The following is a 21,692-nucleotide window of genomic DNA, read 5'->3' on the forward strand; positions in this document are numbered from 1 at the left end:
TTATGAGAAGAAATTAGGACAGAGGTACACACAGAGGAAAGGTCACATGAAGTCAGAGGGAGAAGATGACTGTCTACAAGCCAAGGAGAGAGGCCTCAGAAGAATTCAGTCTCTCTGAAACCTTGAGCTTGGATCTCTAGCTTCTAGAACTGTGAGAAAGTAAGCTTCTGTTCTTTAAACCTTCCAACGTGTGGTATTTTGTTTTGGCAGACACAGCAAACTACTACAACTATCTAGATATAATAGTGTTTACACTAAATGTAAATGGAACCATATGCTCCATTTAAAAGACAGACTGTTAACTGAGAATTAAAGAAGCCCATCTACATGCTAGTTACGAGAAACACATGATCTAATTTAACTTTAATTATCTCTTTATAGCAAAACCACAGGAATATGGAAAGGTTAAAGTAAAAGAGTGAAAAAATATATATACCAAGCAAACTCTAAACCCAAAGAAATTTGGTATAGCTATGTAGAGATTAAAAGATGCTGATTTTATGGCAAGAATATTGGTAGAGATAAAGTGGGTACTTCATAATGAGAGAAAGTTCAATTCACCAAGAAGATGTAGGATTTCTAAATTTGTATGCATCTAATAACATGGCATCAAGATATATAAGGCAAAAATAGATAGAACCACAGTTGTTTTGGAAGATTTTATCACAGCTCAGTAACTGATAAAATATGTGGATAAAAACCCAGCAACAATATACAAAATTTGAATAATACAATCAACAGATTTGATCTAAGGACATGTAAAGAACATTACAGCCAACAACTAAAAGAAAATACACATTTATTTCAAGCACACAGTAAAAGTTGACTATATGTGAAAAAAAATAGGAAGTCTTGTCAAATTTCAGTAATGCAAACCATACAGTGTTGGTTTCTAAACAAAATTCAATTAAGTTAAAAATCAATAACAACAAATGGTGCTGGAATAACTAGATATCCACATGCAAAAAGTGAACTTCAACTTGTATATCACATCATACACAAAAATTATTTTGAAATAGATAAAAGCTAAAACTATAAAAATTCTAAAATAATTCATGGGAGAAAATTTTCATGGCTGTAGGGTAAGCAAAAATTTATTAGATAAGATACAAAAAGGCACGAGTCAAAAAAATTAATATATTGGACTCCATCAAAATGTAAAACTTTTAATTAAAAAGACACTCAAAATGAAGAGGCAAGACAAGCTATAGATTCAGAGAAAATATTTCCAATACATATATATTACAAATGATTTGTGTCAAGAATAAAGAACTCTTACAGCCTGGTGGTAAAAGGATAATAACCCAATGAAAATGGACAAAAGATTTGAATGAACATGTCACAAAAGAAGGTATTTTAATGGCAAAAAGGACAATGAAGTGAGACTGAGCTTCATCCATCATAAGATAAATGCAAATTAAAACTACTAGGATGGCTAAAATTAAAAGGGCTAACAGCAGCAAGTGTTGGTGAGGATGTGGAGAATCTAGAACCTAACTTATTACTGCTAGGAATGTAAATTTGCAGAAACACGTTAGAAAAAAAGTCGGGCGGCTTCTCCTAAAGTTTATACTTTTACCCTATGTTCCAGAAATTTCATTCCTAGGTATGTACATAAAAGAAATGAAAACATACATCCACAAAAAGAATAATACAGAAATGTTTATTGCAGTTTTATTTATAATAACCAAAAAAACTGGGAAAAATTCAGATGCTCGTTGGATAGTGAGTAGGTAAAGAAATGGTGGTATATCCATTCAGGGGAGTACTTCCTCAGCAATAAGAAGAAACAGTAGCTAGTTATAGATGTAACAATGTGTCTGTCACTCAAAAACATTACAATGCGCAAAAGAAGATAAGTAGTATATGATTCTATCTGTTTGAAATTCCATGGCAGATAAAACTAGTCAATAGTTAACAAAAGCAGTTTAGTGGTTGTCTGGGGCTGAGGGCAGAGATGGAAAGCTTTTTGGAGTGAAGACAATGTTCTATATCTTAATTGTGGTTACACAGGTGTTTATGTTTTTCAAAACTCACTGTATATTAACACATGTGTTTTATGGTATGTAATTATACCTAAATAAAATGACTTTTAAAAGCCAAAAATCAATAACAATATTAAGAAGTACACGTTTAAATAAACCATGAAGAAAGAGGTTGTAGAAATTATAGTAGTAGGAATCATTAAAAAAAAAATCACTGCTAATATGGAACTTTCTCCTTAGTGGAATTCTAAGTGTACATTTTAATAGAAAATAAAGTTGTTTTCAAATGATCAGTGTGATTGGTAAGGTTGAGCAAAATTTAGAGGGAGGTATAGAGTTGAGCGGCTCTCATAAGGTTCCCAATGGCTGAACCATGTATGAACCCTAGTCCAGAGGGGACAGCCTGCATTACCTCCACTTGCTGTAACTTGGGTGCCTCTCACTGAGATTACAGCCCTGTCAGAAGAGGCACAGGATAGATCCCCATTACTTCTTTGCATTTCTCTCTCAAGGCTTAAAGCATCGTAGGGCTGCACCTATAGCCTGTTCTCATATGTCTGCTTTCCAGATGTGAGGAGAGGGACCATTTGGCTCAGTTCCTCCCAAGAAGCATATTGACTTGGAGAGAAGAAGGCTAGATACTGGGTAGCCCTGCAGAGAACCCCCATAAAGTCCCTTCATAATTATGCTCTACTCTTAAAATTTGTCCGTCCTTAAATTTATGGTTGTGAAGAACACGCAGCAACAGGGAAAATGCATATGAAACAAAAAAGCATGTTACAAAATTAGACCCCTTTGTAACAACTTTATTTGAAACAAATGCATAAGAGAAAGGATGGGGAAAATGTATCAAATGCCTAACCCTGGTAGTGCTAGAACAGTAGAATTTGGGGTGACACCTACTCCTGTTCCTCTAATTAAAAAAAAAGAAAAGAAAAGAAAATTCAAATACATTAATTCTGTTCAACGGCAGGGCCCAGTTCCTTGATTTCAGAAATGTCTGTGTGTTAGGCAAGGTGGGAGGGAAAACTGAGTGAGTTGACCTTTGGAAGGACTTAAATGTACCTCTTGCCTTTTAATCTTTAAGCACACAATCAAATAATACAGAAGTAAACAGCAGGCCCCCTTTCCAGCCTCGAATCTGAGAGGAGAGATACCCAAAGCTTTTGCTCTCAGATTCCTCTCTCCCTGACCCGCCATGACCTGGAGATGTCAGGGCTGTGGCTGCAAATGGGATTCTAGTCCTGACCGGGAAGATGGGAAGAGGAATGAACTGAGGGAGCATAGGAACAGGGGATGAATGAGACTCTCTCTCATTGGATAACTCGTTGCTTAGAACCAAGAAGGAAATCACCGAGCCCGTATACCCTGATAACTCAGGCTGCAATTGGCTCAGACACATCCTGCTCTCATCAGCTCGAAGGAAAGGACCTAGGCTTTGGAGCTGCATAAATTTTGGGGGAGAACCATTGGAACTTGGCCAAGTCACTTGCTTTCATTAACTCTCAGTTTCCTCATTGAGAAAGGGGGCTAATCACATCAATAGTATTTCGACTTCTTTTCTTACAAACATTGGAACCTCACTCAAGACAACCTCAGCAAAACACCGGGGAATTTATGCTAAGTCTGCTGCAGTGTCTCTTGTAACTTACAGAGAAGGGACCAGAAGGAGGAAAGCCACCAGAAACTCAGGGACAATAATTTCTCTTTTCTTTTCTGCTTTTCCCTTGCAGGTTTTTGCACTGTCCCACCTCATCCTCCAGGCTGGCTTTTTGTGGGGAGAGGGAGCGTTTAGGAAGCTATCTTGTATAAACTTGGCTGTGAAAGCCATTATTTTCAAATACATATTTGGGGACTTTCCATATTAGTGACACAGGTCTTCCTTACAATTGTTTCTCATATTGACTGAAATGTCCCCAGATCACACAGCTTCTGCTGCGTGTGTTAGCTGCCACAGAGAAGCCGGCTTCGGTGCACAGAAAAAGCCACACCACGTTCTCGGTTGCATCCAAGTGAGCCGTGGCCAAGGAAGCGATTTGTCTATGTCTTCTGCGTGCTGTTTTGTCTGGCCACAAGCTTATTTTTTTGGCTTATAAAACGTCAACAGCTGGTGGAGAGTGAGGGGTGTGGACGAGAAAGCCTCCTATTGTTTTTCTGTTTTAAACTTGCACAGTAGTGGGGGAAAGCTGTTCATGACAAGTACTAATGTTTTGTGAATTTATCTACCCTCCTTTGTTTATATGCATGATTACAAAGAGACTGACCAGAGGGGTAGGGGGGGAGAGGGAGGGAGGGAGGGAGACAGAGAGATCAAAGCTAAAGCCAGAAATACGTAACAGGTTATGATTTCAGTCTTACCCCTACTGATGAATCCTCTGAGGTTAGGACAGGAGTCAGTGCAAGGCCAAAAAAAAAAAAAAAAAAAAAAAAATCCCACTTTTTATAACTGTAAAGAAAAAGGTGGCTATACCCTTTCAGGGTTAAAGTTAACAGCTTCAGTCAATAGAGAGGCTGGTCTTTTGCAAGTTTCTAGAAGAGATACTCTGATTGGAGCAGCTTGGGCAAGTCACCCCTTTCTAGACCAATCATCCCCTGTGACCAATCATGTGACCAGGGGGTGAGGTCACAGTGCACAAAACAGATTCCAGAGGTTCCGACTTTGCATAAAAGGTGCAAGAACGGATCATGGGATGCTGGACCTACACTCTTAAAAGAATCCACCCCTGAACCTCAGGAGGTTAGGTGTATGTTGAAACTCCAGCAGAGCCTTTGCGATGGAAACAAAACAAGTTTTTGTTTCTTTTGCTGAAGCATAACCCTGTTTCCTAGGAGCTCAGGAAAAGCTGCCCATTCTGGTTACTCTTGGCTCTGCTGATAGGGCCTGTGCCACGGATTGGGTAAAACCATTTGTGCTTCTAAGAACTTGGAGAAATCGTTTCCTGAAGGAAGCAATTAGCAAATGCAAATCTTTCAATTTGCATTTTATTGCACAAAATACTCAGTCTTGATAATACTCCAGGTCTACACAGAGCTCAGCCTCCTAGGTTATTTCGTGCATCCTCACAGGAGTCCTTTAGAAGGACAGACGTTCCTATCCTCATTTTGCAAACATGTTAACCCAAGATCAGGGAGGTGAAATGGCTTTGCTTAAGGATTATGGGTGCAATTGGACTTAAGTCATCCAATTGCTAGTTTAATGTCATCTTCATTAGACAAAGCAGGGTCCTTTTAGGAGTCTCACACTCTCGTAAATAGCTGAAGTTATTTATTTCATGAAAACTCGATGTTTGATCAAGGCTTGGAAGGGTTCGTTCATTCCGTACTGACTGTCAGGCACAGGCTGGGCGTGGGCTCCGCCCTCGGGTGGCGTACAGAGAAGCAGCGGAACTAAAATCCTGTTGAATGAATAATTATAGGGCAGTTTAATTATTTTTAATCCTAAGTCCTGCGTAGAAAATGTATGGAGTATTTTGAAGTAGGCCACTTAAAAATAGAGAACTTAAAAATCTTCCTGCTCTTTGACTAAGAATTCTACTTTCAGATGTTTCTTAATTTTTTTCCTTTTGCTTATTACAAACAATTCTGAAGCAAACTTTTTTTTCTTTTCCCCCTACACATATCCACTACAGAATTCTGAAGCAAACTTTTTTCTTTTTCCCCTACACATAACTTTGTAGAACTGAGGATAGATTCTTAGAAATGGTATTTCTGATTCCAAGGACATGGGCACCAATTGATTAATATTTATGTGTTTACAGTCATACCAACAGTGTATGACAGTGTCTTCGATCTTGTCTTTTTGCTAACAGTGGATCTTATCAATATTTTAAAAATACTGGCCGTAACAATCTGTATCCCTCTAGAGTGTAAATGAGGTGTAGTTTACTTCCATGCTTCCTCACGATTTGGGCTCCTTTCCTGTCGTCTCTTCTTCGCCTTCACCTGGTTCCACTTGCTTGCTGGTGTCCTCTTGTGATATTTGCCACTTCTTACTGATCTGCAGTAACTCCACATTTTAGACATTATTTTTTGTATTATATTTGCTGAAAATATTTTCTTTCAGGCTGTTACTTGTTTGTTTGGTTTCAACTCTGTTTGTGGTGTCTTTTGTAGTGCAGATTTTCCATTTTTGTATTGTCAAATTTGTCAGATCTTTTCAACTAGACCTTCTCAGTTTTATGTCTCGCTTAGGAAGGCTGTCTTAGCCTTAAAACTATTTAAAAAGCTGTCTATTTTTTCTAATGTCTTTGTAGCTTTGTGGTTAAACCATCTGAAATTCGTTTTTGTATATGGTGTGAGGGACGGACCTAACTCCCTATTCAAAATGGAAAACCTCAAGACAATGATTAAGTACCATTTCTTTTCCCCTCCACTTTGAAAATGCTACATCTTATAAGATCTCCCCATAGATTCATGCTTTTGTGTCTGGGCTGGAAACAATTCATTCTAATTGATAACCATCACTAAATCAGTATTACCTATGCAGATGTGTAATTTCCCAGATATCAAAACAAACTAATTTTCTTGCCAGAAACAACCCCCTTCCAACTCTCATTGTTCTTTTATCAGTCATATCTTCAGCACACATGGCTGATTTTCTTTCTTCCATTGGCATGTTATTTTCTGTTCCCCTGAAACATTTTATCATGTGAATAGACTTGATTTCCCAATAAACAGTGGCAAGTCTGGTAGCTTTTTCTCTTGCGTGTTCCCCAGCACTGTTCGGTTTTATATGGAGCTCTGAACTTAGTCACTTTCAACAGACTTTGCCTTTGGACGATTCTTTTGGCCTTGTTCTTGTTTGCTTCCAGGAGAAATCACAGTATCCTGGGCTCTGAGGAGTAGGAAGGAGTCATAGGTTATCAGAATCACATACGGTTTCCTAGGACCCACCCCTAAAGTTTCTGAGTGATTGGTTTGAGGTTTAGCCGTAGAATCTGCACCTTTAAAAATCTAGGGCTTTGCTCTTCCTGCAAGCTAATCCCTCATTGTAAATAAGATGACAATTGGGCAACCAGAGCTGTGAGAACAAAACATCTGGTGCAGCAAATGATTCTCTAGGGACACTCTTTCTGGTTTCAAAACAAAAGCTGATACAGATAAACTCTCAAGTCGTATTATTCCAAAGGCCACTTTGATATTTACTTCAATGAAGCAAGCAGGACGTATCTTCCTAACAAGAGTAACCAACAAAGCCAAGAAAGAAAGAAAGGAAAATTCAAAAGGGTTAGATTATGAACATCTCTGTTGAGCACCTTGCATCCTTTCAGGATAAATGGGGGTTATGCCTTACACCCCCACTCTCCTCTCCTCTTCTGAAGACATCATCGAAGAAAGATTCCAGTATCAGTGAGTGGCTGAGGAAGCTGACCCAGAATGAACCACTGCTTCTTTTTCCACCTCCTCTTCTGGAAATTATTAAGAGATAGATGCCAGAGACCAAAATTTGAGAAAATGCCAGGAGTTTGTTTACTCTGACCTGGTTCCTTAGAGATGCAAATGCATGAAAGGAATTATGAACATGATGGGTGGAACTGTGATATTTCAACCTGCCATCTCTACATCAAGGCCTAATTGGATCTTGCTAAAAAAAAAGAGGAACAGTGCTCTGTTTGTCAATAGAAGAGAAGAGACTTCTTAGAACTTTTACTTCTGATGACTCAAGTCCAGACTCAACAAATCAGTTCATTTTTAAAGGATTCCATTTCTCATTGCCTATATATATATATACACATAAGCACCCTTGCCTCAGTACAGATATATACACAAATGCACACACCTAAGTGTGTGGCTCCTGTCTTCATGGCTGCAGGATGGCACCTGGACTTAAAACGGCATTCCAATTTTAGGCAGGAAGCAGATGCAAGGGCAAAAGTCAAGCCACTCCAGTCTGTCCTTACAAAGAGCTCTCCTAGCATCTCTGCCCAGCAACTCCCTCTTACAGGTCAGCTCCAGCAGCAAGCATAGCTGGGGACAATGAAATTGCCATAGGGCATATGCCTACCTCCAACAAAAGTGAGACCCTGTTGGTAAGTGAAGAAGGGAATATGAATATGGATAGTTAAGTAGCAGTGTCTGTCTTGCTGTACCTCTAAGATATTTCCCAGACCTGTCCACTTTCCTCCATCTCTACAGCATCACAGTCATGCCATAATCTCCTCTCGCCTGGGTACCCCACTAACTGACCTCCCTACCCAGCAACCGGTTACCTTCTTAAAACTGTGAATTTGTGTTGCTCTGCTGGTTAAAACTTTTAACGACTTCCTCCTTTAATTAGAATAAAATCCGCACATCTTCCCGTGATCTCAAAGGCCCACATAATTGGGAATTGTCCATTTAATTTTGCTCTTTCTTCCTCCCAGCTTACAACAGTCCAGACACATCAGCCTCCCTGCAGTGTTTTAGGCACACTGCGATCTTTCCAATATTAAGACCTAGGAAATCATTTCTCCTTCTGCATGGCTTCTTCCTTCTTTCTGCAGGTTTTTGTTCACATGTCATTTTTTGGACCATCTTGTCCAGGACCCTGTGATGGTCTCTTTGATGGGTCCGTCTAGCTAGGCTGCAGGCTCTAGTTCTTCCATCAGACCCTCATCTGGGTGCTGCTGTGAAAGTATTTTGTGGATGTGATTGAAGTCCATAATCAGTTGGTGTGAAGACAGGGAGATTATCCTAGATAACCTGGGTGGACCTGATTGAATCAGTCGAAGGCCTCAAAAGCAGGGCTGGGGCTTCCATAAAGAAAAAGGAAAGCCACCTGTGTGCAGCCCTGTCAGTCCATGTCCAGTGTGCCAGCCTCCTCCTCCCAGTAGGCTGCCCCATGGATTTTGGACTTGCCTAGCCAGGCCCCACAATCCCATAAGCCAGTTTCCTGCAGTAAATCACATATTATATATCTGCTACTGGTCCTGCTTCTCTGACCCTGACTGTCACAACCTTCTCCCTCGCCTACCAGTTGCTCATGATCACACAACCCCATTTATTTCCACAAAAGCACTGAGTTCTATCTAAAATTACCTTGCTTATTTGTGCATTCACTTGTTTATGCATTTACGTCTTTCTCTACCCATATGGATGTTCTGTGAAGGCAAAGTCGGTACCTGCCGTGTTCACCACTGCATCTCCAGTACTTAGACATTTCATCCGTGGTCCACGCTCACTAAATATCTGTTGAAAGAATGAATAGATGGAAATCTGGTAGTAAAATTCGGCCTGCCAATCCACTTCCAGATTACACAGGCTACAGCTGAAGAAGTGATTTCACAAGACTGCCAAGAAAAATGTTCAGGGATATTGATTACAGTAATTGTTGAAAATAATACACAATGAGGAACTAATGTAAGCATCCATGAGGGGAGGATCTATTAAATAAATATATTTATTTATTTGTTCACTGGAATGCTAGACAGCTGTTAAAAATGAAATATATGTGTGGATAAGGAAATAATTCCAAAAAGTGCTATTAGTGAAGAAAGGAGGCTATTGGACAACATACAGGATAATTTTCACAAACCTTTAAAAGGGTAACATTAGAAATATACACTGTCAAATGAATGCTTTTTAAATATATTTGTGGCTTACAGACGTCCTAAAATAGTTTAAAGGCTGCAAGATGATGAAGTCTGCTGGCTATGTCATTGGGGAAAAAAACTGTAAAATGTAGGATCCTATGATATTTTAAAAACCTGGATAGATTGATTAACTATTTATTTCCCTTTTGCTTGGGTTCCCGATGGCAGGTGTGGTGGTGTAAATCCCCTTGAAATATTCTATCAAAGGCACATAGTCATTATGTACATCATGAGCTTTCTGGATACACTGTATTACCTATTTAAGCTATTCCCATCTGAATCAATAACAAACTTTGTTTATTCATTAATTTATTCAGCGAATGTGTTGAACTGCATGTCCTTGTTGGGCTCTGAGCACAGGAAAGCACCGCTTCATGAGACAGTCTGTCTCTTCAAGGAGCATTATAATTTCCTCTGAAAACGTAACTCAGGTTGTGAGACCCAAACGTTACTCCAGACAACTGCTGGAGGGCGATGGGGCAGGTTTTGTTCTTACACCCAGAAGGCTGACATGGGGAGAATCGCTCAGAGGCTCAGTGACTGGTCCTGAAGAACCTGGCATGGTCTCTTGATGCACAAGACCATGCCTCTGTCCCATGTCGTGGTCCCAGGTTTTTCCCTTTGGCTTTTTTTATAGAAGAATGAAATAAAACTCTTATGTTTTGAATTGTGTCCCTCCCCTGCCGCCTACTCCCCCCCCCCAATTCTTATGTTGAAATCCTAACCCCCCAGTATCTCAGAATGTGACCTTATTTGGAAATAAAGTCATTGCAGATGTAATTCACTAAGATGAGGTCATACTGGAAGAGGTCTTACTGATGGAAAGAGAAAATGTGGTCACAGACACACACACACACAGGGAGAACGCCACGTGAAGATGAAGGCAGGGACCAGGGTGATGCAGCAGAAGCCAGTGAGCAACAGAAATTGCCAGCAAAGCAGCAGAAGCTAGAGGCAAGGACTGGACTGTAGCTCACAGCCCTCGGAAGGAGTCAACCCTGGTCGCACCTTGACCATAGTCTGCCTGCCTCCAGAACCACCAGCGAATACATCGGCGAGGTTCTAAGCTGCCTGGTGTTTAGTACTTCGTCATGGCAGCCCTAGGACCCTGATGCAGTGTGAAATCTTATTTCTTAGGAAATAGTTCACTTTGCAAGTACGAGCTAGAGAAATCAGCTTTGAGGTCAGGGCATTTGGAGATGAGTGATCAACGTTGATTTACAGTTTGATTCAATTAAAAGCAAACTTCCATTCTGCACTTCTGTCAAGGGCTGAGCTGGGTGATCAAAGGGGTTATAAAAGGAAGGAACAATTAGTCTTAGAAGGGACAGGAAAAGATAAGAAAATGAGACGCATCTCCGTAAAAGAGTACTGTAATGCAGGTCCATGGGCTCCTGGATTTAAGCAAGGCGCAGGTCAAATTATGCTGGGAAGATTAGGGAAATTTTTTTTTTTTTTTTTTTTTTAAGAAGTGGTACTATTTGATCTAGGCCTTAAACAGGGGTAAGATTTGACAGGTAGAAATTGCTGGGAGAAGGACCAAGGCAATTAGTGGGAGAAAACGTCAAAGTTGTTCCATTTCATGTGAACCTGAATTCTAGAAATTTGAAAATATGATGTGTAGAGATCTTAATAAAATCTCCTTGACTGCACAAAATATGGAATTACTCTTATTTCCCAAACTGAAAGCACAGTTCCTCATATGATTTTTAAGCTGGTGGGCTGAGTGGATAGTAAACTGTGTTTAAATTATTAGTCAATGTTGACGCCTCTTTTGCTGGTAAAACAAATTACTCACTATCCCATGTCATTATTGTTACTGTTGCAAACACCAGCTATTGTTTATGGGGATTAGAAATTCTATGAATGATTGTGGCAATTGCTATGCTGTCATTTTAACATTTACAATTATTAGTAATTTAAAATATTCATATGTTATGTAACCATATTATCTACATTTTTATTATTTGCTGAGGCTAAGCCTGAGACAGAAAAACGTGCCTTAAAAATCAGCAACTTTGGAATGAAGTTAGAGGTGGTGAAGTGCTCTGAAGGAGACTGAGCTGTGGTTATGATACACTGTAATGGTAATTTAGAGAAATGCTCTCTGCAAACATTAGAGCTAATGCTGAGAAAAACCAAAACAGAGCCCTTTCCGGTGGGTCCACCAATTTCTGTAAATTGGACAAAATAATGGGAAAATTGGAAAAACTGATGGCTGCACATCTTTAAGAACAAATCTGCTTGTAGCTTTTTGTGGTCTGAGAACATATACTCCCAAACTTTATACGTGTTGCTATGGGATAATTGGTCCTAAGTTATATGAATCAAAGAAACACATGCCTTGTATAAAATGGGACTGTCTCTAGCTGGGAGGTCCTCTGTAGGTGGGAAGGGGTAGACATGGGAAAGCTGAGTGTGCAAGTGGAACGGTGAGTGGTCTAGCTTGGTGGGAGCACAGAGGAGAGGAAACTGAGGCTGGAAAAGGATTTTAGGAGCATCCACAGAGGATCTCCAATTCCCAGGTGAAGCACTGATAGTTTAGTAGACAATGGGGCAGGGAAGGGGTGGGCACTGGAAGTTTTTGAGCAGGGCAGTGGTAGGCGTAGATATTCAACAAAGTTGAATATTAAGTGGATGATGGATCAGAACGACCCAGTTGAAAGTTAACACCTTTACAGGACAGATATTACTTGAGATTGACCTAGAACACGCCAACAAAGGTGTGCTCATGAAATGCCGCTTCTCCAACATAAACTGTGTCCTTCCCACCTCCTCCCTATACCTGCTTCCGCAGAACCAGCGGCAACAGGTACTTATTTCCAGTTCCCGGAGTCTCAGAATTCTGGGAAACCAAGAAAAGCTGCTCTGAAATACATTTGGTCCATATAAATCACAACTCATTTTTGTTCCTATAAGATTTTTTTTTTTTCTGGCAGAATCATACAGCTGTTCCCTAAATCAAAGATCAATTTGTTAGATTATTTTTTTTACTGGTGGCATAGGGGTAATTGCTTCTGTAAAACATCTGTTTCGTACTGAGAAAACAAAGATTTTTCTTTGCCCCAACTGCGTGTAATTACTTTTGGCTACTAGAGGGAACGTTTTAGGATTGTCATCAAAATTCACGGAGGATTGTTTGCTGCAGAACTTTTTTTTTTTTCTTTTCTATTTTTTTCCAAGGTAGCTAAGAGACTGTTCATTAGCATTTTATAGGCTGTAATCTAATAAAGCAAAAACTCCCAAATCCGTGTGGGCTTGCTAACTCACATGACTCTGGTGAATTAAATCCAGTCAATGCAAAGGAATTTCATTTTGAAAAGAGGTGAGGGGAAGTCAGAGTTGGGGGCCTTTCCCGACAAGTCCGTAAGTAGTTTTAATTCTAGGGCATCCTTCACCCTCTTGAATTTAAGGTCTGCGCTGGCCAAAAATGACTATTACGGAGGCCGCAGGCTTGCTCAGATTTGCTTCTGGTGACCATGTGCTGCGGGTGTAGACCTGTGACTGCACACACCCTGAGAGAGTTCTGTCCCGTCCGCGTGTCAGCCCGGGCTTCTGTTGCTCAGTGTATCCCTTCCAACACCCTGCCCCCGCACGTCTCTGCCTCCCGGACCCTGAGGGCCTTCAGTGGTTCTCCCCACATCACACCCAGGCCCTGATCTTCTAATTTGGTTTATTGAGCTTCCCCGTCCCAACCCCTCCCCTGAGTTCACCAGTTGCAAAAACTCATCCTCATCCAGTTTCTCATTTCCATCTTGCAAGTTTTCCCAAAGTAGATTCTTTCCTGGAGCTCATCTCACAAGTTTAAAAACATTCGTTCCTCTCTCTTTACTTTTCCAAACTCCTCGTCCTTTGCAGGCTGCTCATCTTCTGACCAGGAGTGTTGGTCTTCTTGACAGCTCTGTCCCATGCTCTCTTTTCTCACTCTGCTCTCCCCAGATGGTTCATCCTTTTCCTCCTGTTACCTCTTTGATGTTAACTTGCAGCCCATATGCTAGTCCTCTGACCTCCGGACCCACATAGCCAACCAACAACGGAACGTCTCGCCTTAGATGTTGTATTATTTCCGCAGGGCTGCTGCAGGCTGGCGGCTGAAAACAGTAGAAATTGCTAGGTGACATAGTGATACTGGAATTGGTTTTACTGGTGAGAATAGTCACTTGTTAACTAGCATGATGATTGTTAAAAATCAGCTCTCATCGGAGAATGGAGAATATTCAGGTTTTGTGTGTTGGCTTCCATGACCAGGGTATGAAAATCTTGTCTGTACTCTTAGAGCGAATAAACTTGTGTTCAGCCTCTGACATGGGAAAACTTCCGGTGGCCTGAGTCCCACTGATGGAACGGAATCTTGTTCCTGGAGTGGTTGCACCTTTCTTGACCAACTCTTTCTAATAAAGGAAGTGTTCATAGCTCCCAAGAGACAGAGTTGGGAATTCATTTGAATCTATAGAGCTGACTGCATGAACTGTTTTGTGTCTGCTTTGCCCATAAATGTTTGTTGGATAACTGTCCATTGGTAGGAAGAATTCGGTCTGAGATTTCTTTTTCTCCCTATAACCTGGCAGGAAGTTTATAAGAGGATAGTTAAGCCTTCCTCCCCTCTTAACGTCCTTAGCTGCTGACATTATCCACTGAAAGAACTTGCAAGTTATACATGACTGTTAGGCTAGTTTATTTATTTATTTTTTTGACTTAATTTTTTTTTTTTACTTTTACAGTTGGGGAAAAATATATTGTTCCATAGAGATTGGTTAACTTCAATCATTTTATAATTTATTTCTTTGTTCTGTCACATATAAAATTATACAAGGAGAAAAAATATGGAAAGGGTGCTAGGATTGAGTACAATGTGAGGGTCTCTAGTAAAAGTTAATGTTTTGTATGATGTCTTGGACCACTATCTTTTACCTTGAACCCTATTAAAGTGTTACATTTCCTCAATGGTTCTAACTTACATAAAGAATGCCAATTTTACTATGTCTATTATGTTTAAGTTATATGTGTTACATTTCTCTTTAATTTTTTAATTATAAAAGTAATACATGCCAATTGTAAAAAAATTCCTGCAATCTGTAAGTACGACATCCTCTTTCACCTTAAATCACCCTCTCCTTTCCAAAGTATGTGTTTTATTCTAAAAAGTTATATGCATTTTTGAGCAAAGATCTGTGATGCGATTTGTGAACATTTTTTTCCCAAGTCACCCATTATATTTTCCTGCCTTAGCACAATTTTCAGTTGCTCAAAAACATGCTCACAACATAAGCATATGTAGAAATAATAGACCATGTCATTCATCAACTGATGGATTGATAAATCAGATTTTGAGTGGACAAGTACAAAATCCTTTATCCGGACAATTAAGTGGTTGCTCTAAAGGGAAACTTCTTTTAAGCTTCAAGAAGTATCTAGCAGAGGGGGAAGAGGAAGAATTCAATGACTAGCTGAGGGCCACATTAAAACCCTAGAAGGCAAGGACCCAGACGCCCACTCTGGGGACACAGCTGTCGCAGACGCTGTTGAGATGGAGTCCTCTCGAATGCAGTGGCGAAGAGAAAAAGGCTCTGGTTAGGAAAAACATGTCCCATTGCAATTATCTTTGCCCATAAAGATTTGTGACTTATTTACTTCTCTTAAATCAAGACCAGACCAGGCTCAAATGTCAACAAATCCATAACGGCAGAGACCTACCAATTAGTAGGACAGTGGAATTAAGGACAGAACCGTGCGGCCTGAGGAAATGGCAGTTGAGGTCCAAGCCCTGCCTTGTCATTGCCTTCTCAGCCCAGTTTCCTTTGGTTGGAGACCCGAGGTCAGCATCCAGGGGACCAAGAGACAAGCAGCAAACGACTCACCAGAGATTTTGTTTTTCAGGTGAATGTCGTCTCGGCTAAATATTTAACGGGATATCTTGATCTCAGGATAGTGGTGAGACTGGGAGGGGTTTGAATGAAAGAAGGATACGCCTGCGCTCATCCTCCCCTACTTTTGTGCTTAAGGGTTAATAAACCCGTTCCACACTGATGTCCCTTCATACGAAGGCAAACTGCTTTATTTCCTCCTAGTCATCACGGCAGACTGATCTGTTACTTACCTTCTGAACACGTGGTGTTTGCAACTTCAGCGGGGATGGTGAGAAGTCAGGACTGGCCAGTCAAGAGGGAAGGAGATTTGGATGGTATGCTTTTGACAAACTGAAAAGAACAGCTGGCACACCTTCCTGAAAACTCCGGCTGTTCATTTTTCTGGAGGCTAAATTCTCCATTTTAAAAAGAAGCCCAGAGCAAGAAGACATGAGAGTGGACCCAGGCTGGAGGCAGACTAGCCGGCTGATGGCTTATGCGGCAATGCCAGGGCTGGCTCTTCTCTGTGCCGGTTTCTGTGGCAGGTTGACATCTTTACTTGTGGCACAGTGGCCTGGACATCCTGACACCCTCCTGTGTGGTCACCCCCAGGTCATGCAGGTCTTTCTGGAGTCTGGAGGTCCCAGGTTACCTAATGAATTCCAGACCTAGAGAGGACCCCAGAGGAGATTCATTGCAAGCTGCCCTCCCATTTAATAAAACAGAGCCCCCAGAGAGGAGACGTGACTTGCTTAATGTGATACATTGGTTGTTGGCAAAGCTGAGGGGAGAACTCAGGTTTCTCTTTCCTCCTTCCCAAACCTGCCACCACCTCCCTGGTTCTCTGGGTCTGGGGTCACACATGCAGGAGGCCCTCTGTTTTCAGGGTAGAACCTGAATGTTCTGGTGCACATTTCTTACCTAGAAATCTTTCTTGTAAAGGTGAAGAGGGATGCTGGGTCCTCAGTATACACTGATTGTCTTTCTTTATTTTATTTTTTATTGAAGTATAATTGATTTACAATGTTGTGTTAGTTTCAGGTGCACAGCACAGTGATTCAGTTATCCATATATTCTTTTTCATATTTTTTCATTATAGGTAATTACAAGACATTGAATGTAATTCCCTGTGCTATACAGTAGGACCTTGTTGTTTATCTATTTTATATATAGTAGTTTGTATCTGCTAATCCCAAACTCCTAATTTATCCCCTCTGCCCTTTCCCCTAGGGTAGCTATACATTTGTTTTCTATGTCTGACTTTATTTCTGTTTTGTAAATAAGTTCATTTGTATAATTTTTTTAAGATTACACATATAAGTGATATCATACAATATTTGTCTTTCTCTGTCTGACTTACTTGACCTTGTGTGATAATCTCTCAGTCCATCCATGTTGCTGCAAATGGCATTATTTCATGCTTCTTTACGGCTGAGTAGTATTACATTGTATATATATACCACAACTTCTTTATCCAGTCATCTGTTGTTGGACATTTTGGTGAAGAGCAATTACAATTTAAAGCAGCTTTGTTCTCAACTGGACAACCTGATGATGGCACTTTTACCCATGTGAACATGAATAAGGGTACTTCTCCAATCTGTCTGTTAGTTTTCAAATATGATGCTAGTCTTATACGAGGGCAGACCCAAGCTGAGAGGCACCATCAGGTGCCTATGCCATGAGAGAACAGAGAAGAACCAAGCAGGTACTTCGTAAGAGGGCAAGAGAAGTTCAGTGCAAGTGGAGACAAGGCCCTGCTGAGCTGGTAAATGTCTCACGGCAGACTGCTCAAATTATACCTCTTGGACGAAGATTCTCATTAAAGGCCTGCACCTCAGAGACATTTTACCTGCCAATGTGCACCATTATGGAAGACTAGGCATGATCATAGTAATTTAAACAGAGTTAAAAGAGCAGTCTGAATTAAAACAGGTACTCACGTCTCAGCTTCTCTTCAAGAGTCTCGCTGGGGTAAAGAAAATTCACCAAAGGAATTGTGAGCAAAACAATCTTCTGAAGGCAACCTTGACCAGTCCTGGTGAGCAAGGTTTAGAAACATGGGGGGCAACCCATGGCCATAAGGATCTCTTGTTTTTCTCCCAAATCATTTCATTATGGAACAATTTGCAGCAGCAACTTGGCCTGCCCTGTGCCTCAGCGGTATTCTGTGAGAGCTTTTCATCAAATGTTAACTTGCCTCCTTGTGCACAGCCACTGGTAAATGGTGACATGCTTCCCTGGGAGGGAGAGTTTCCAAATGACTCTGCTGAGGGATCTGGGAGGGAGGATGGAACATTTTTTCCTGCACCTGTCCCTGGCTCTGCTCCCCTGCAGTCTCTCACACATTCTGTACCCTGCAGGGTGATGGTAAGACAGCTTCTTGGGAGAAAGAGTGGAGGCAAGTATCATTTTCTTGTTGCAGTTTATAACGCCCAACAGAGGAAATGCACAGTCCAGGTGTGGGAGTTTGGCTGACTTGTAGTAAAAAATAAACATGGTTTCCTGTTTGCCTCTTATTTTCATTCTTAAGCGGTGAGGAGTTGCTGGTACTTCCTGCCAAAACTAGCATTTTATGCAGGCCAAGTAGGTGTCATTTGGGGACCAAAAGATGTCAATACCTGCAACTTTCCAAAAATTCTCACATCTCACTCATCAGTGTCATTCCTCAAAGTAATAGTGAATATTTTAAATTGGGCTAAATCATTGTGTTGATAGATTGGCACCGTGAGGCATTATAATTGTCTCATGTATCTGATTAGCTTAAAGCAATTCCAGGTTCAGAGAATATTCAGTTGTCCATCCATATCCATCCATCCATCCACTGATTAACCCATCTATCCATCCATCCATATCCATCCATCCATCCATTCATCCATCCATCCACCCACCCATCCATCCATCCGTCCATTCATCCATCCATCCATTCATTCGTCCATCCATCCATATCCATCCATCCACTGATTCACCCATCTATCTATCCATCCATCCATATCCATCCATCCATCCATTCATCCATCCATCCATCCATCCATCCATCCATTCATCCATCCATCCATCCCTCCATCCATATCCATCCACCCATCCATATCCATCCACCCATTGATCGATCCATCTATCCATATCCATCCATCCATCCACTGATTCATCCATCTATCCATCCATCCATCCATATCCATCCATTCATCCATCCTTCCATCCATTCATTCATTCATCCATCCACCCATCCATCCATCCATCCATTCATTCATCTATCCATCCATCCATCCTCTAGGTGTCTCTTTACTCCCCACTGATTTTATGCAATCTGACACTGATCTGCTATGGTCTTATGACTTCTAATGATTCCAGGTGTAAATGTTAGCTTTTCCAGGGAGACTGAAATCTCCTGAGTGGAGAGAGAATATCTAATACTTTAAAAAAACTTCATCAGAGTGGAGAGCAAAGGCCAGGCACCCAGAAGGTGTGCAATATATTTATGTCAAAATAAAATGAGACCTGGGAAACGATTGGCCCAGCCTGGCAGGGGAAGGGCTGTCAACAAAGCCCTCCTCCTGTTTCCCTGCAAGATTGCTGCAACGTGGCCATTTTCAGACTGTGATTTACAAGATGGACAGAAATGCTTCAATTATACAAAACACACGGTGCTGCCTAAGGAAAATGCCTGCCGATTGCAGGGGAGGCTGCTGACATTCGTTTTTAGTTCTTGGAGCTTTTAAACATCCCACATGCCCGCCGTCACAGGCACATTTACCTCTGAATCTCCTTGTGCTCCCACTAGCATCTTTGGTCCCTGGTAACAGCCGTCACCTTAGTGCAAAGCCACACGTGATTTTCCAAAGCCTGGGTGCCATGTTTTTCTTTTGTTCATCCATCCACTTCTTTGCCAGCCATTTAATGAGTAGCCATTGAGTACCAGGCATTGGACTGGGCGTGAGGGAATACAGAGGTGGATAATACATGATTACTGCTCTTTAGGAAATCAGAGTCCTCAAGACAGACAACAGATAACCACAAATCATTGTGATAAATATTGTAACAGTGGGGTACGAATAGAGAGGCACTAATCCTCCTTGGGAGCTGGGAGGAGGCTTCATAGAGAAGGTGACTTTCCAGCTGAGTCCTGAGGATAAGTAGGAGTCCCCAGGAGATAAGGAGAGGAAGGACACTTGTGGCAGAGGGACTATTATGTGGAAAAGTAGAGAAGAGGGTAAGAATCCAGGATATTCAATGGTGAAGGGAGGTTTGATGTGCATGGAAGGGGATAGATGTGAGCGGTTGGAATTTGAATAAGGTGGGTGGGGAGGAGCAGGAGATGAGGCTGGAAGAGATGAAGAAGGGCCCCGTGGTACCTGCTAAGAATTTTGGCTCTTACTGTATAAAGGCAATGGGGAGCAATTTAAGGAGTGAGGACACATGATCACACTTGTGTTTCAGAAAAATCTTTCCAACAAGGAGAGTGGTTATGGGGCTATTGTAAATATAGAGACGAGAAGGTGAGGGATAAAGCTAAGATCGTGGAGCGGGGGATGGAGTTGGGGGATGCAATTAATTCAAAAGATGCTTAGGAGGTAGGAGTAATGGGTGGGTCTCTCTCTCTCTCTCTCTCTCTCTCACACACACACACACACACACACACACAGAAGGAAGGCGAGAGATGTTAAGTCTTCCCTAAGGTTTTCTCTGCTAACTCAGTAAACGACAGCTTTATTAAATGAGATGGGGGAATATCAGAGGGGATAAAGAATTTGGAGGGGATGTGATGTTTCGGGTTTGGAACATGTTGAACTTAGAGACACCCAGGCAAGTCTGGAAATCTGGGGAGAGGGATGACAGCATAGGTGGTGCCGCTTCAGGGCTACAGGACTTCTCTGTGCTTGACTCCGAGATCAACAACTTTAGGGTAAAATGGGAAATTTAATCTTCTTGGACGTCACATAGGCTTGGGTTCAAGGTCTCACTGTAATTCACTTACAGCCTGATCTTATACAAGTCAACCGACTTGCACATCTGAAGTGTGGGGGGAATAACGATCAGTCTGTGTGTTGACCTATCAATCTGTAAGGTTGTGTGGAGGTGCTGGGGTGTGGGGACGCTCTGCACACAGCTGTCTGCACGGCACAGAGTTCCAAAAAGAACATTCCAAGCACTCAAGCAAGCTCTGCTCAGATTTAGCTTTCCCCAAGATTCTAATTAAAAAAAAAACAACAAAAAACCAGAAGATCACTCTGGGAAATGCTCCCCAAGCTGGGTGCAGGCATCCACTCCGCTTACCCAGGCTCTGTTTCCTCGCCGTCATTACTCCCAGAAGAAGGCTGCAGGTTCCACCATCAGGGGCCCTGAGAGTCAACTCATGTGTTCCCTTTCCCGGCATTCCAGAAAAAAATTTGGAGAAAACCCAAAAGACTACTGTCCACGCAGCAGCCCTCAGCGATGACTGCAATTGCTCAATTACATGGTTATTCACGAAGTGCAGATTACAGGGTTACTTAGATGAAGGCTCTGTGACTCGACCAGATAAAACTAAATAAAAAGAAAAAAACCCAACATGCAAACGTTGGAGATTTTCTGAGCATATGGCCGTAGTTAGTTCCAGTCAGCAAGAAGCAGGAACAAAAAACAAAACTGTGAGCAAATCTTTTTGTGTTTTGTTTTGTTTTGTTTTGTTTTACTTTTCTGCTTTGTTTTCCTTCTCAGGCATGTGGACAATATAAGACCCAGGCGTGCTTTGAAGGGGCAAGCCTTGTTTGAAAATGCCTGATATGAATGAAAGCATAAATGGACAGACTGTTTTTACATGAGATCTGTTTCAGTTGTTTGTTGCTAGATCTGTGTCTTGGAATTTTGAGTTCAGTTTCGCGTAGAGATGGTGGTATACGGTGTCCAGGCCAGCCTGGCTGAATAATCCCGCTCCAGCAGAGGATACCATCACCCACCCAGTTACTCAAGCCAGAAGCCTAGATGCTCTTTGGGAAAACCTCTGCCCCCACATGGGCGATGTCAAGTTTTGCCAGTGAGCCCCTAAACGGTGTATGTGTGACCCACACCCACTCTCCATCTAGTCCGCCTCCGCCTTGGATGAAGCTATCATATCTCTCGCCTGGTTTTGCCACGGCATTTGTTTCTTAACTAGAATCTCATCTCTGATACTCTCAGGCTCTCCCCACGTGGTGACAAGGGTCATCCTTTTTACGGCAAACCAGCACAGCTCTTCCATGCTTAAGACCCATCCATGGGTCTCCACTGTTCCTGGGGTGAGCCCCCGCCCCAGCACAGGTGCCTCTTCGCCT

General features: G+C 41.6%; 1 long non-coding RNA gene across 1 annotated transcript in view; it reads left to right on the plus strand.

The window, feature by feature from the left end:
• Window positions 1-21,692, plus strand: part of LOC141573652 (uncharacterized) — a 115,515-nt gene that overhangs the window by 32,752 nt on the left and 61,071 nt on the right. The window lies entirely within an intron of this gene.

Source organism: Camelus bactrianus, chromosome 16 (genome assembly GCF_048773025.1).
Source record: "Camelus bactrianus isolate YW-2024 breed Bactrian camel chromosome 16, ASM4877302v1, whole genome shotgun sequence".
Classification (NCBI taxonomy): domain Eukaryota; kingdom Metazoa; phylum Chordata; class Mammalia; order Artiodactyla; family Camelidae; genus Camelus; species Camelus bactrianus.